Below are 14,097 nucleotides of genomic sequence, written 5' to 3'. Positions count from 1 at the left end.
GTCCGCCCACCTGCGCTGCCCCCAACCAAAGGGTGCTACCCTAAAATCCCAGGGGAACGCCAAATAACACGGGGGACTGTACATGGATGCGAGACGCGCTATCACGGTAGAGACCGCCTTCCACCGAATCACAGGGGAGGGTGGCGGCCATCACTGAACATCCCTACGAGAGAGACATTAGTGTCGTTGACTCCAGCGTCCGTACGTCATCGCGCAGCCCAGGAATCATTGCACATCGCCATATGGAGGGCATTGCGTTCCAAGCCTCACTCTAAAACCACTCCCATAGGCGGAACATAGAGTAGCCCAGATTGAAAAATAAAAAACTCATCAAAAAGGGCGTAGCACTGAGTAATCTCAACCCCCTCTAGTGGACAAATTGTAAACCGCATGTCTCTAAACTAAACAGCCAAAACATATAGCAAAACATTAATGAATAATATATAAATATACTTTTCACCTCCAACAGCCATATCCTCAACTAGAACATAGTAAGACCACAAAACTATAAAATCGGCCAATTGATTCCTAAATATATTGGTAGGGTCACTGGATAAAGATATATATAGGTACTAGTATCTGCAAGAATTCGACACATTTCGGCGTGATAATCAGTGCGGTCCAAAATTACCAACCCCCCCCCCATATCTGCGGAACCTAATAATCAGATCTTAACATTCAGTTTTTAAACCCTCCCTCAGATCAGGGGGGTCAAACACTCTTTTAATAGGAAGTGATTCCAAATCTTTCAATATGAGATCTTTGAAAACTCGAATGGAAGGGGCTGTTACACTGGGGGGATTAAATAAAGGATTGGATAACCCTGAATGGACAATATCCTCTTTATCCTCATTCGTTTTCCTAAGCCCACATGGATTGGTAATAAAATGTCTTTGTATATTCAAACGTCGTATGAATTTCTGGATATCTATAAAGGTCTCAAATTTATTACGTTTTTTAGAAGGAGAAAACTTGAGACCTTTATCCAAAGTAAACAGTTCTGCATCAGAAAATGTCACCTGGTTTAAATTAAAAATTCCATTGACCCTTACGGTCTCTATCATTTTCCTGGCACGCCTCCCCCCTCTGGTTCCTGGTTTTTCTATTGGTCATTTGGGTTGAATCAATTCCCTGGGAAAATCCTTACTCGTGGAAGGACCAGGATGTGGATGATTATAATTGTAAGATGATTTGTTATAACAATCTTGATCTCTTTCAGTATATGGCTGATATAGATTATCTCTAAACCTAGTCTCTTCTAAAGGAGAGAATCGGTTTTGAGTTGGTACCAAAATATATTGTGAATAGTAACCTCTATGGTTCGTATTAGAATCATAGGATGGCTTATTGTAGGGAGTTTGTTCATAATGTCTTTGACCTCCATTACTCCCATATTGAGCATTTCTCCCCTTATTTCCCCCTTTTCCCCTATTACCTTGATTGGGGTTACCTCTAGGAGCGTATCTGTGAGAAGCCGCGTTCCCATTGTATCCCCTAGGGGTGCTGGAGTATGTGGGTAATCTGTATTCCCAGACAATGGTACTAGGGTGGAATGGCCCACTGGTCTATGTGGGTTTTCCACCCCTGGTGGTAATGTACTCTCCATACATCCCGAATTGGGTTCATCAACATGAGGCATCCTCATTCTTCTGCCATTTGAAAACCAACTTGGTTTTGTAATCATTGATATCACATGTGTATTTTTTCAGTTTTTTTGGCACGTTGTTCCTTTTCGTCCTTTTTGAAAAGACTCTTAAGATTGGCTGAAAGGGAAATGTATTCGGATGAAGATTTATGCGGAAGTAATTTATCTCTTAATTCCTTAATCTCTGTATCAATGGATAACCTTGCTCGTTTTTTTTCTCAACAATATAGTATATATATATATATATATATATATATATCAGTATAGTATATAAACAGTATAGCCTGCCATTAGAACTAGGCAAAATTGTTACACAATACACAGAACTTTTAATCCCGCCACAGGGGGCCGCACCCTGTGCTATCAACCCTCCTCACTGCTTCCAGCAGCAAGGTTTTTATTTTGCCTAGTAAGGAGAATGAGCTAGGAACCCTGCGGGCCTTCTCGGTCCATGGTTTTTGCTGCAGGATTGATGTTTTTTGCGCAAGCTAGAAGATCTCAGGATCTTTCATCAACTGCCGGGTGGGTGACAGGCTGGTTAATGATATCCTTGTAGTCTCCCTAGTCCGGCCAGTGAGCGTGAGCAGGCCACAGCTAAGGCTCGTCAGGCCACGACATGCCTCAGCTCCAGAGGTGGTTGGTGAGCTTCAATGCTCCGGGGTATACATATGACCGGCTACTGCGGTCTGGATCACAGTATACCAGGCCAACAGCTACCCTGTAACTGTGCATGAGTAGGTCTGTGATGAAATGTCTCCCAGCTCTTTAGGACTGGTAAGTATGGCTCTCACTGCCTCAGTGGGGTGAGCAGCTGGGCATTCCCTGGGGGATCGATTCGGGGGCCACCTCACCTCCCTATTTTCTCTCCCACATCCCTATCTTCCCTCCCCCCCCCCCTCTGAGGGGGTGGCTGCGGGCGGTGTGTGTGTTTTGCCGTTTTCTCACCTGTGGGGGCTCTGTGCAGCTGGTGTTGGTCCTGGCTTGGGGGGTCCTAAAAAAGTTTGTGGCGGTTGTTCTGGCTGTAGGCAGGCAGCACAATTCTAGTTTTGTTCTGTTACCGCATGGCGCTTTCTGGCGGCCATCTTGAATGTGGGAAAGCCTGGATTCCCCTGGTGAGCTTCAGCAGCCATCTTCTTTAGGATCTCCTATTTAGTTACGTTGGCGGCCATTTTATTGAAGCCTGACTGATCTTTTCGCCGCAGTTCTCATTTGGCAGCATTACATGTGCTCTCACTTGTTGTTTCCTGTGTCCACTGTGTGTGCAGGACGCTGGATGGCTCCTTGCTGAAGCTAGCTCTGCAGAATGCTTCACCGCTGATTATAGCAGCTGCTGCTGACAGTTTTCTCCTCTCTGCAACTGGGAACCTCCTAGGGGCTACAGGCACTGCTAGTGGCATTCACAGAATGCCCCAGGGTGGTGAGTCTAGCGCTAAGTACCCCCCCCCACGTGGTTTCAGCAGGAGGGTGGGGAACATCACTGTCCAAAGCCCCCTTGCAGGTGGCACAGGGTAGGGTCAGCATGGCTTCAGAAACTGGTGTTACTTCCCCCAAAATCCAGGCTACAGCAACCGGGTCACCTGCGGCTGGGGACCCCTGTTCTGACCTATCAGACGTGGCTGACCAGGACCATTCGGACAGTGAGGATGATGACACGTCCGGGTCCGGGCGCAACAAGGCGCTTGTTGGAGCACTCATCACAGCTGTGCGTGATACCCTGATGTACTGGTCCCTTTTGGGTCCCACAAGCCAGCACGTTCACCTAAGGTGTTCCTGTATTTTACTTATTTTGATAAATTCATCTTCAGGGAATGGGGTCTTCCGCAACTGACTTTTTCGGTCCCCAAAAATTTGGAGGCGCGTTACCTCTTTGAGGAAAGCTTTCTCAAGAAGTGGTGTGCTCCTCTGGTCGTGGACCCCCCCCCCCAGTATCCAGGTTAAATAAAGTAACCATGATCCAGGTTGAGGGGACTCCTGCATTCAAGGATCCCGTGGATAGAAAGGCCGAGGCGGTGGCTCGTTTCCTATGGTTGTGGGGTCAGCTGTGCGACCTATACTGGCATCCGCACTGGTGTCGCAGACACTGACTGAGTGGGTAAAACTTTTGCTCCACGAATTAGGAAAGCAGAATGCCTCCCCTGTCTGCGTGGAGCTAGCAGACCAACTAGTGCATGGCCTTAAGTACCTCTGTGACACTGCCGTGGATACTCTCCCTCTGTTATCCAAGGCTTCAGTGTCAGCTGTGGTGCTGAGGTGCCTAATTTGGCTGAAATGCTGGTCTGCTGACCAGGCATCCAAGAAAGCCCTGACTGATCTTCCCTTCCTTGGCGAGCTGCTCTTTGGAGCCTCGTTAGATGACATTATTAAGAATGCCACTGGTTGTAAGAGTACACTACTCAAACAGGCCAGGAAGGCCAAGGAGCCTCGCCGCAGGCAAGGGCCCTCTTTTTCTGCTCACAAGCCCAGTGCTTTGCAAAAAATGCCCACTGACGGTCAGAAGCGTCCCAGGAACCGCAAGCCTGCGACCAAAAGTGCTACCGCATGAAGGTTTGCCCCACCCACTTATCGGGTGGGGGGGGTTGTCTTCGGTGGTTTGCAGCCCGGTGGACCTCCCGGTTATCCGACCAATGGGTCTGCGATCTGATTTTCGCAGGCTACAAGATAGTTTCTCTCTTGGCCACCAATCAGATTCTTCCCCTTTGGCATACCAGTGTCCCTGGTTCCCCCGAGAGGCCCTGTTAGGGGCAGTAAGGGACTTGCTGAATCAGGGGGTGATTGTACAGGTTTTAGAATCGTAACATTTACAGGGGTTCTACTCCAATCTGTTCTTGGTTCCCAAGAAGGAAGGGGTACATCCAATCTTGGACTTAAAAGCCCCCAATCACTTTGTAAAGGTGCAGAGGTTCAGAATGGAATCGGTTCACTCAGTAGTCTCTGCACTCCATCAAGGGGACTCCCTGGCATCCTTGGACATCCAGGATGCCTACCTGCACATACCCATATGCCTTCGGCATCAAAAATTAATGCGTTTGGCAGTAGGGGAAGCCCACTACCAGTTTGTGGCTCTTCCCTTTGGCCTGGCATCAGCCCCGTGAGTCTTTACCAAAGTACTGGCTCTAGTAATAGCGTTGCTGAGGCAGCCTGGGATCACGATCATGGGTTACCTAGATGATCTTCTCCTGAGAGCATCTTCTGCCTCAGAATTAGAGGAGGATGTGGCAATCACCATGCCCACCCTGGAAGAATTTGGGTGGCTGTTGAACCTAAGGAAGTCGGTAGTTGTACCAACTCAGCGACTAAAGTACCTGGGGTTGCTGTTGGACTCCAGGGAAGCAAGAGTTTTTCTCCCCTCGGAAGAATTGCTGATTCTCAAGTCTGCGTTCAATCTGCTGATGAACCGTAAGTGGTCGTCGCTCCGCTTTTGTATGGGAGTGCTGGGGCTCATGGTGGCCTTATGCCTAGTTCCACACCAGAGTCCTGCAGAAGGAGATAATGACAAAATGGGACTAATCTCTGTTGTCCCTGGATCAGCAGATCCAGGTGAGACAACCAGTCAGGGATCCCCTCATCTGGTGGTTGAGGTCCTCGGTGATTCAGTCAGGAAAGTCGTTTCTTCATCTGAACTGGATGGTGATCACTATGGAAGCCAGTCTGTCCAGCTGGGGTGAAGTGATGGGGATTCAGTCAGCTCAGGGCCTCTGGTCGACGGAGGAATCAAAGCTGGCTATCAGACTGGGCGTCCGACCAGGATACAGTCAGACGACGCTGCGGCTGTGGCGTACATAAATCACCAAGGGGGAACAAGAAGCTCAGCCGCTGTTGGGGAGGTCGCTCACATACTTCGGTGGGCTGAGAGACCCGTTTCCGGCCCTGTCAGCCATTTACATCCCGGGGGTGGAAAATTGGCAGACGGGCTACCGGAGTCGTCAGATGCTGGACCCAGGAGAATGGGCTTTGCATCCGGAGATATTCCAGTTGCTGTGCCTGAAATGGGGCACGCCAGATGTGGATCTCTTGGCCTCCCATCTGAATTCGGAAGGTGCCGAGATTCGTGTCCAGGACGAGGGATTTGTGGGCAGGCGCGTCAGACGCGATGGTGGCTCCATGGGATCAATACCAACTGATATACGCCTTTCCGCCACTAAAACTGTTGTCTACTTCGCAGAGTGGAAGCCGAGGGGATTCTGGTAACCCTGGTTGCCCCAGATTGGCCTCAGTGCACCTGGTCTGGTGGCAGACGCTCCCTGGCGACTGCCACTGCGGGAGGACCTCCTATCTCAAGGTCCTATCTTTCACCCTGCTTTACCATCGCTGGCTTTAACGGCATGGCTATTGAGAGCCAGGTGCTGAGGAACCTTGGTCTGTCAGACTCGGTGTTTACAACTATGCTGAGGGCGTGGAAATATTCTTCATGGAAGATATACCATCGTACTTGGAAGGCCTACATCTCCATGTGTGAGGAGAAAGGTTGGCATCCGCGCTCCTTTTCTATATCGAGGATCCTGCTGTTTCTTCAGTATGGAGTGAACCAGAAATTGGCATTGAGCACCATTAAGGGGCAAATCTCAGCCCTGTCTGTATTTTTTAAGCGACCCCTGGCGTCTCTCACTCATGAGTGAGGACCTTTGTTCAGGGGGTTCCACATGTAGTCCCTCCGGTGCGTCCACCGTTCTATGGGATTTGAACCTGGTGTTGGTGCTTCAGAAGGCGCCGTTTGAGAATATTAGGGATATTCCCCTGTTGATCCTTTCATAGAAATTGCCAGCCTTATCCTGCAAGTTGCCTTATCTGGTCATCCACAGGGATAAGGTGGTGTTGCGTCCGTAACTGTCCTTTCTTCCAAAGGTGGTTTTGGCTTTTCATATCAATGAGGACATTGTATTACCATTGTTGTGTCCTAAGCCGAAGCACCCCAAGGAGGTGGCCTTTCACTCTCTTGATGTGGTTAAGGTTCTGAAGGTGTACTTGTCTGCCACAGCTTTCTTTCTTTCGGAAGTCACTCGCTGTTTGTTTCGGTGGCTGGTCCTAAGAAAGGCATGGCGGTCACCATTTCCAGGTGGATCAGACAGATTGTAGTCTAAGCCTACCCCTTGAAGGGACAGGTTCCCCCCTTTGCAGTCATGGCCCACTCTACAAGAGCAAGCGGAACGCCTTGGGCCTGCCAACACCAAGCGTTTGTCGCTCAGGTGTGTAAGGCGGCGACCTGGTCGTCTGTCCATACGTTTACCAAGTTCTACAAGGTAGACGTCAGTGCATCGGCTGATGCTTGTTTTGGCCACAAAGTTTTGCAGGTTTCCATGTAGATGCAATTTAAGTATTTTTTTTTTTTTTCCTTTCCTGTTTTTTCGATAAAAATGCAGCACTGTTTCATTACTTCTGCAACGGGGATCTTGGGGATCACTCCTGTTGATACCCGGTTATGTGGTGGAGTTTTTCCACACACTGCTGTTTTTTTGTGGGTTTAGTTTCACTAGTTCCCACTTGCCATGGTGGATGAAGTGCTAGTTTGGCTCTGCTTGGGGATGTCCCATTTAGTTACATAGAGGAGCTGTGTCGGTCGGTGAAAATAAGAGAAAATAGGATTTTTTTGTACTCCATGTAAAATCCTTTTTCTCTGTAGTTCACTGACCGATGCAGCACCCACCCCTCCTTTTCTCTACGTTATAATGCTTGTTGACATAATGAGTCTGCTGGGAGCAGCAGGGAGGGTTGTTGGCACAGGGTCTGCCCCCCCGAGGCAGGACTGAAAGTTTTGTGTATTTGTTACAATTTTGCCTAGTTCTCCTAATGGCAGGCTAATAAACCTGTTTAGTTACAGAGAAAAAGATTTTACTGAGAGTACACAAATCCTGTTTTTTCCCCAAAAAAATGCATTTGAAAGACCGCTGGGCAAATACAGTGTGACATAAAATATTGTAGCAATTGCCATTTTATTCCCTAGGATCTCTGCTAAAATGTTATATATGTATCTATATAATAATTTGATTAAAATCTGTAATCACTTTAATACTGCTGCAGTGCAAGTGGAGTCATTCAGGAGATTGTCATTCAGCCTCAGTGTTGCGTCGCGTGTGTTGTGGAAGTCTCCCGAGGGTTACATGTAATGGGTCAGGATCTGACCACAGTTTTAGACCAGTCCCAGGCTCTGAGCCCAAAAGTTTTTGAGAGAGGAAAATATAATAAATTCTGCTGTATGACTTATGTGTTGGAGAGTAATAAGTGTAGTCTTTCAGCTGGGTGTAGGAGTTGCCAAGTGTCCACTAACTAACTATTTTAAAATGGTGCGTATTTTGATTAGTGAGGATGGTGGTATAAGTGACTTACCAGTAGAAGAGTCCAGCCTCAGAACAAGAGGAACTTTTAGGTCGCCCTCCATGATCAAGTTAGGAGTCCCAAAGTTCTTCAGGCGGCAGTCGCAGAGGAAAGAAATTTGAATTTGGTTCTGTTTTGGAAGATAAACATTGCATTATTTACTTGAACTGCAAGTAATGATTAGTTTGTCTGTCGACTAATCTACTTTATATATTTTTTTTTTTTGATTAGTCATAGACTATACGATTATTTTATTTTTTTACTTAATCTAGTGTGTTTTTTCTAATTAGATAATTAATCCTTTGGATAACTTTACAAAAAAATAAGTACAACTTCTAATATATATATATATATATTCGTACCGGCCCTCCAAACTATCTCTTTATTAGTTTGTTGGTTCGCTGCAATCCCAAGTGCTTCCTCACCTAAATGGGGTCATAATTCTCAACATATATCCCTCGAGGTGTAATATTCCCCTTGGGGCCTATTCCAAGTGTACAAACAATCGCAATGCAATATTATGTTGAAAAAATATAAAAATTATAAATGTATGTTAAATAGTCCTTGTATGCAATGGTTCTTTAAACCGGATCACCCCGCTTCAATCTGGATCCAATTCACCCTCTGATAAGTATTCCACTATTATTTTTCCTCCTAAAGCCTTCTATTCTCATACATCACCGAAAAGGCCAAATCCTGCCACTCACCAGACTTCACTGTTACAATGGGCCTTTGGTTCATTCAATGGATAAACACTCCTTTATACGCTCTCCCGTTAGCAATTCCTCAGTTATTTGTATATTCATAAAAAGGTAAATGAAACCAACCTAGTGTAAAACTATTCTAACTTTAATTATAAAACTTTAAAAAACAGATTGCAGTCACATCTCAATGTGTCTTCTAGCTGACACTAAGCTTATCCAGCCATCTGTAAACAGCGTAGAATCGGGCAAGCCAATGATATTCCGCGGGTGGTTCCTTCCTCCCTCCACTCAGTGAACCTGTCTCTGGCTCCTCTTGTAGCAAATCTTTCTCACACAGCCTCTACGCGTTTCGCAGTATTTGAGTCGTCCGGAAGCTGTGGGTTCCCATTCCACCCCCCTTTTTATACTACCCTCACCTTATTCCATTCAGGTGTCACCAGAAGTGGAGCTGCCGCCATCTTAATTCCGGAAGTGTTTCTTTTAACCTCAAATCGTATTAACAATCCAACCTACCAAATCTATACTTATTCATTTTTGTTAATTAGGCCAACCTTTTTTCCTTGCTCTTTCTTACTATTCCATATCTTTTCCACTCTTTTAGCCTTTACTTCTTCATTCTTAATTGGAAGCACTTCCTCCTCCTTAGTACTGCACCAAAAGTGCCTCCTCCGCCATTTCTTTCCGGGGCGCACTTACCCTTATTTCAATCTTTAACTTCCCTTTTCATTTTGTCTATTGCTTTTTACTTGCTTTTGATTTTTATCTGCCCTTCCCTTTCGTTAGCCCCCCTCCTCATGCCCCTGTTTAGTTACAAGCATATCCGGAGGTTCACTATTCCCGTGCCTCTCTGGATATGCAGCCGTCGCCATTTTACATCCTGGTACCTTTGCTGGACGCTTCCGGAAGTGACGATGTGCCGTCCTCACGCTGTTTATTCCCTGAAGACGCCTGCTGCCGTTTTAAGTTCTGGCGTACATCCCAAACATTCCTGGAAGTGACAATCAGCGCCGTCATTGTCTTTCCAGGATGTGTTGGATGCCATGCTAGTTGCTGGCACTCTCTTTCTCTCTCTCCTTTAGTGGGGGATATGAAAACTATATTGCCTTCCCTCAATTTAAGTTCTCCCAAATTCCCTATGTGTATGTTTACTGAGTATCATCCTATTTGAACACCCTTCCTTCCTATTCTGTGGCCTAAGATCATGCCTCTTCACATTCATTTCATTTCATTCTAAAGAATACACCTTTTCCTTATTTATTTTTTTCCATTTCTTATTTCATTTTTTTTGGAAAATGCGGGCTGCTTTCCCATATAGGTAACTGGATAGGCTTTAACAATTACTACCTATAATAAAATATATCATTATAGGTATTAAAATTATATGTAAAATAAATACATTATAAATTAATATATCAAAAATCTTTTATTAAACAATTTAAATCAATTTCTAAATTTAATCCTGAAGGCTGTAATGTGTTTAATCTATGTATCCAGTACGTTTCATTTCTTGTTACCTCCCGCCTTAAATTTGAATTCCTCCAATCTTTCTATTCTGTCAATCGCATAAAATTTCAAGAACTGTGGATTTCGATTGTGTATCTCCCTGAAGTGTCTAGATACATTATGGTGCTTAATATTTCTGATATGCTCACCAATGCGGGTGGACAATTTTCTAGTGGTTCTGCCCACATACTGGAGGCCACAGCTGCACTCCATCACATATGTAACATATCTACTATTACATGTAATCCGTTTGTCTACCTTGAACTCCTGCTTAGTGGAATATGATTGAAACTCTACAGTTCTCCGTGTTTTATTATCCTTGCGTTTACATGGTGTGCATTTTCTAAAGCGGAAAAACTTTTTGTCCAAAAAAGGTTGTCATCCTCTTGGGGGGGGGGGGGGGGAGGCGGAGAGGGTCAGGGATATTTTTAACAATATGGTCTCTTAATCTTTTTGCTCTCCTGTAGACAAACTAAGGCCTCTAAATATTTTACGTAATTGGGGTCACTGCAAATAATAGGCTAATGTTTTTTTAATGTCTTCAATGCTTCTGTGTTTATTGAAACCCATAATAAATGGTACTCCATTTCCTTTCACTGCAGTTTTGTTCTTTCAATAATTGTTCTCTCCTTATGCTGCCTATTTATCAGCTTTTCTGTTTGCATGTAGTAATCTGATAGGTTGCAATTATGTCTAATTCTAATGAACTGCCATTTCGGGATTTCTTTCTTCCAATGAGGGTGATGGCAGCTACTATAGGGGATATACCCATTCCTATCAGTTTCTTTAAAATGTGTAATAATTTTAGAGATGGGTTTCATGTTTGAATATTTCCAGATCCAGGAAATGTATGCTTCTATGGTGTGTATTCACCGTGAATTTTATGCCATACTGATTATCTCTAATGTGTCGTACAAAATCATCTAGTTCATCCTGGTTCCCCTCCCATATTATCACGATGTAATCAATAAATCTTTTGTATGTTCTCAGCTGTGGCCAATCTCTCCCAAACACCTCCTCTACTTCCCATTTGTTCAGGAAAATGGCCACGCTGGGAGCGTACTTATTTCCCATGCTTACACCTTTTATTTTGTTCGTAATATTTGTTGCTGCTTTGCTTTAAGCTTTTATAGTGGCCAGCTAATTTTTTTTTAAATGTTCCACAAGGCACTTTGCAGCCCTCAGTGTCTTGCTGATCTGGGGATCCCTCAGGGCATGGTTGACAACTAACTGCAATGTATGACCAGCACACCTGAGAGAAGAGACAGCATGCTTTTCTTCCAAAATACGCAGAGCAGCGAGGTTTGCAGCGTTATCATGGACAACTACATTTACATTGGCCATGGATATCGCAAACTTTTCAGCTGCTTTTTCCACCCAGTTAGCTATGTTTTCAGCTGTGTGCCGATCTTCAAGTGGCGTAGTGGTCAGATTGTACGATGTAAGATTCCAGTCTTCATTAATGAAGTGGCATGTGACACCCAAGTATGCCTCTGTGGCAATACTAGTCCATGCGTCTGTGGTGAGAGCTATTTTTGATTTCACATCTTTGAGTGACGCTTTCAATCTTGCAAAATTCTCCTCATATTTCTTCTCCATCAGCTTAGTGAAATGGGACCTTGAGGGAAGTGTGTATCCTGGGTAAAACATGTTGATCATCTCATGAAGTCCTTGATCGTCTACAATAGAAAGAGGTCTCATGTCTATTACAATAATGTTGAGTATGCTATTGGTATATTCAATAGCCATTTGGGGTGTGCAACCAGTGACATTGTTTTTATGAAAGAACAACCCCTGTACACAGCTTTGCCTCTTCCTGAGAAAAAAAACAACACAACACACACAATAATAGTTAACATTTGGGAACCTGAACCAAGTTTTACCAACATGCAATCAATCTATGAATGCTCAATGCTAATAATGTACTTGTACTGTGCATTTCAAAGAGGGTAGGGTAGTAAATATCTGCAATAAATTATTATATTGTTGCTGCTCTGCGTATTTTGGAAGAAAAGCATGGCATCTCTTCTCTCAGGTGTGCTGGTCATACATTGCAGTTGTCAATGTCAACCATGGCCTGAGGGATCCCCAGATCAGCAAGACACTGAGGGCTGCAGTGCAAAGTGCCTTGTGAAACATTTAAAAAAACATGAGATGGTCACTACAAAAAAGCAATTGGCAAAGCACAGGTGACAGCACACAGCACATAAACAAATATGGGTACCCCTGAGCATGCACTAATTATGATGTATCATCCGTAATTATTTACTAGCAGCATATATTGGCCACAACACAATTGTAATTACTCCCATTGTCTCCCAAAACTAAAAAAATACTACTTACAAAGATGGCTCGTCCGTTTGCGGTTGTAGAGCGCTAGGATGTTTTCTTCTGAGGTGCTCGTGCATCGCAGTAGTGTTGCCGTGGTACGCCATTTCGCTTTTGCAAAGGCAACAAAGGACCATTTTATCTGGCCTCTGTTTAAATTAATCCCATACCTTTTTGGAAGTCGTGGTCTGGCTTTTCGTGCTGCACCAGAACTTTCCCCATTCCTGGGGGGAGGAGCAGCTGCCGCCGCCATTTACCTGCGAGATGAGACGAGCGTGACGCGTCGTGGCAGCTCTATTACAATTGCCACTTTGTCCGAGCAGAAGTTTGTTTCTTGTAACAGTAATATGCGTTTTGGACTTGTGGAAGTGATGTAATATCTGTCTACGCTTTTCAGGGGTGTTAAATCTTTGACAGTTAAGGGAGGATATCTTAATCTCTAAGGAGGTAGCCATTGTAAGGGCATTTTGGAAAGGGGTAGCTTTTGTTCCTCAAACTCAAGGAAGATGGGTCTAGTGTGATGTTGCTGAGCAGTGTTAGGAGGAAAGAATGAGAGTGGGTAAAGATAGAGGTGGAAAAGGGGAGATGGATGCACTGATGCGCTAGTGCACAATAAGGAATATGTGTCAGTGTGCTGATTTGCTTATGGCTAAGCTGAATGTTGCAATTTATAGGGCGACTACTCCCTCTAGTGTCCAAAATGGGGTAAAGGTGATGGACGCTACATATTATTACTAGTAAGTATACCAGTAACAGAGGCAATAAAGACTCTGTAAACCCTAGTGTAAGAACGTGTTTGGTCAGATCTCAGGGGCTCCAACCCAACTGAAAATACAATCTACCAGTTTGCAACAGGTTTGAAACAAGTTTCTCATGTATCTCAATAAACTACCTGTTTTCAAAAATATTACTATCTAGTACATATAAAACCGATAACTGGAAAGATTGTTACCTGTAAAATGTAACCTTGATGTTATCTGCACCAGCTACTACAGCTAGCACAGGCCTTAACCCCCTCCTCCCTGTAATAACTGTGTAAGAGTCGTCCAGCCCCTCTGAAAATCCAGGAAAGAGTGGGGGAAACGCATGGTACTTTAGGGAGGAGAGGAAGAGAGCAAAGCATCAAAAAAAAGAAAAAAAATTGAGGAAAAACTTCAAGTGGTTTGAAGAGAAAATAAGTAATTTGCCCACCGGCTGGTGGGAAAAGAACTGTTCATCCTGGCAGGGATTTGGATGTACTGGAGCGGGACCTCTTCATGGGTTGTTTTTCCCATCCAGAGAATCTTGTGAAGCCAGGTGTAGCTGCACTCAGCGGCCAGTCAGGGATCTTGATTTGAGGCAATTCATAAGTGCCTAGTTAGTCAGGTCTCCAAGGGTGTGGAAGGTGGCAGATTTACCATTCTGGGATGCAAAAAGATGGAAGGGGAATCCCCATTTATTTGATTTGCTTGGATTGTAAGGCATCTGTTACCTGTTTCAGAGCTTTCTGCATGAGTAGGGTCTGTTTTGATAAGTCCATCAGGAGAATTATAGGAGTGCCATTAAAAACAATGGATTCCCGGGCCACGCGCTGCTTACATTTCTTTAACGTCAAATCTGAGATAATGC

General features: G+C 44.7%; 1 protein-coding gene across 4 annotated transcripts in view; it reads left to right on the top strand.

Moving 5' to 3' along the window:
- Positions 1–14,097, top strand: part of NUSAP1 (nucleolar and spindle associated protein 1) — a 440,771-nt gene that overhangs the window by 117,104 nt on the left and 309,570 nt on the right. The window lies entirely within an intron of this gene.

Source organism: Lithobates pipiens, unplaced genomic scaffold (assembly GCF_037356315.1).
Source record: "Lithobates pipiens isolate NorthernLeopardFrog02 unplaced genomic scaffold, aLitPip1_a1.2 Scaffold_30, whole genome shotgun sequence".
Lineage (NCBI taxonomy): Eukaryota > Metazoa > Chordata > Amphibia > Anura > Ranidae > Lithobates > Lithobates pipiens.
Note: the sequence above shows the minus strand (reverse complement) of the source record. Positions and strands in the feature narration are given on the sequence as shown.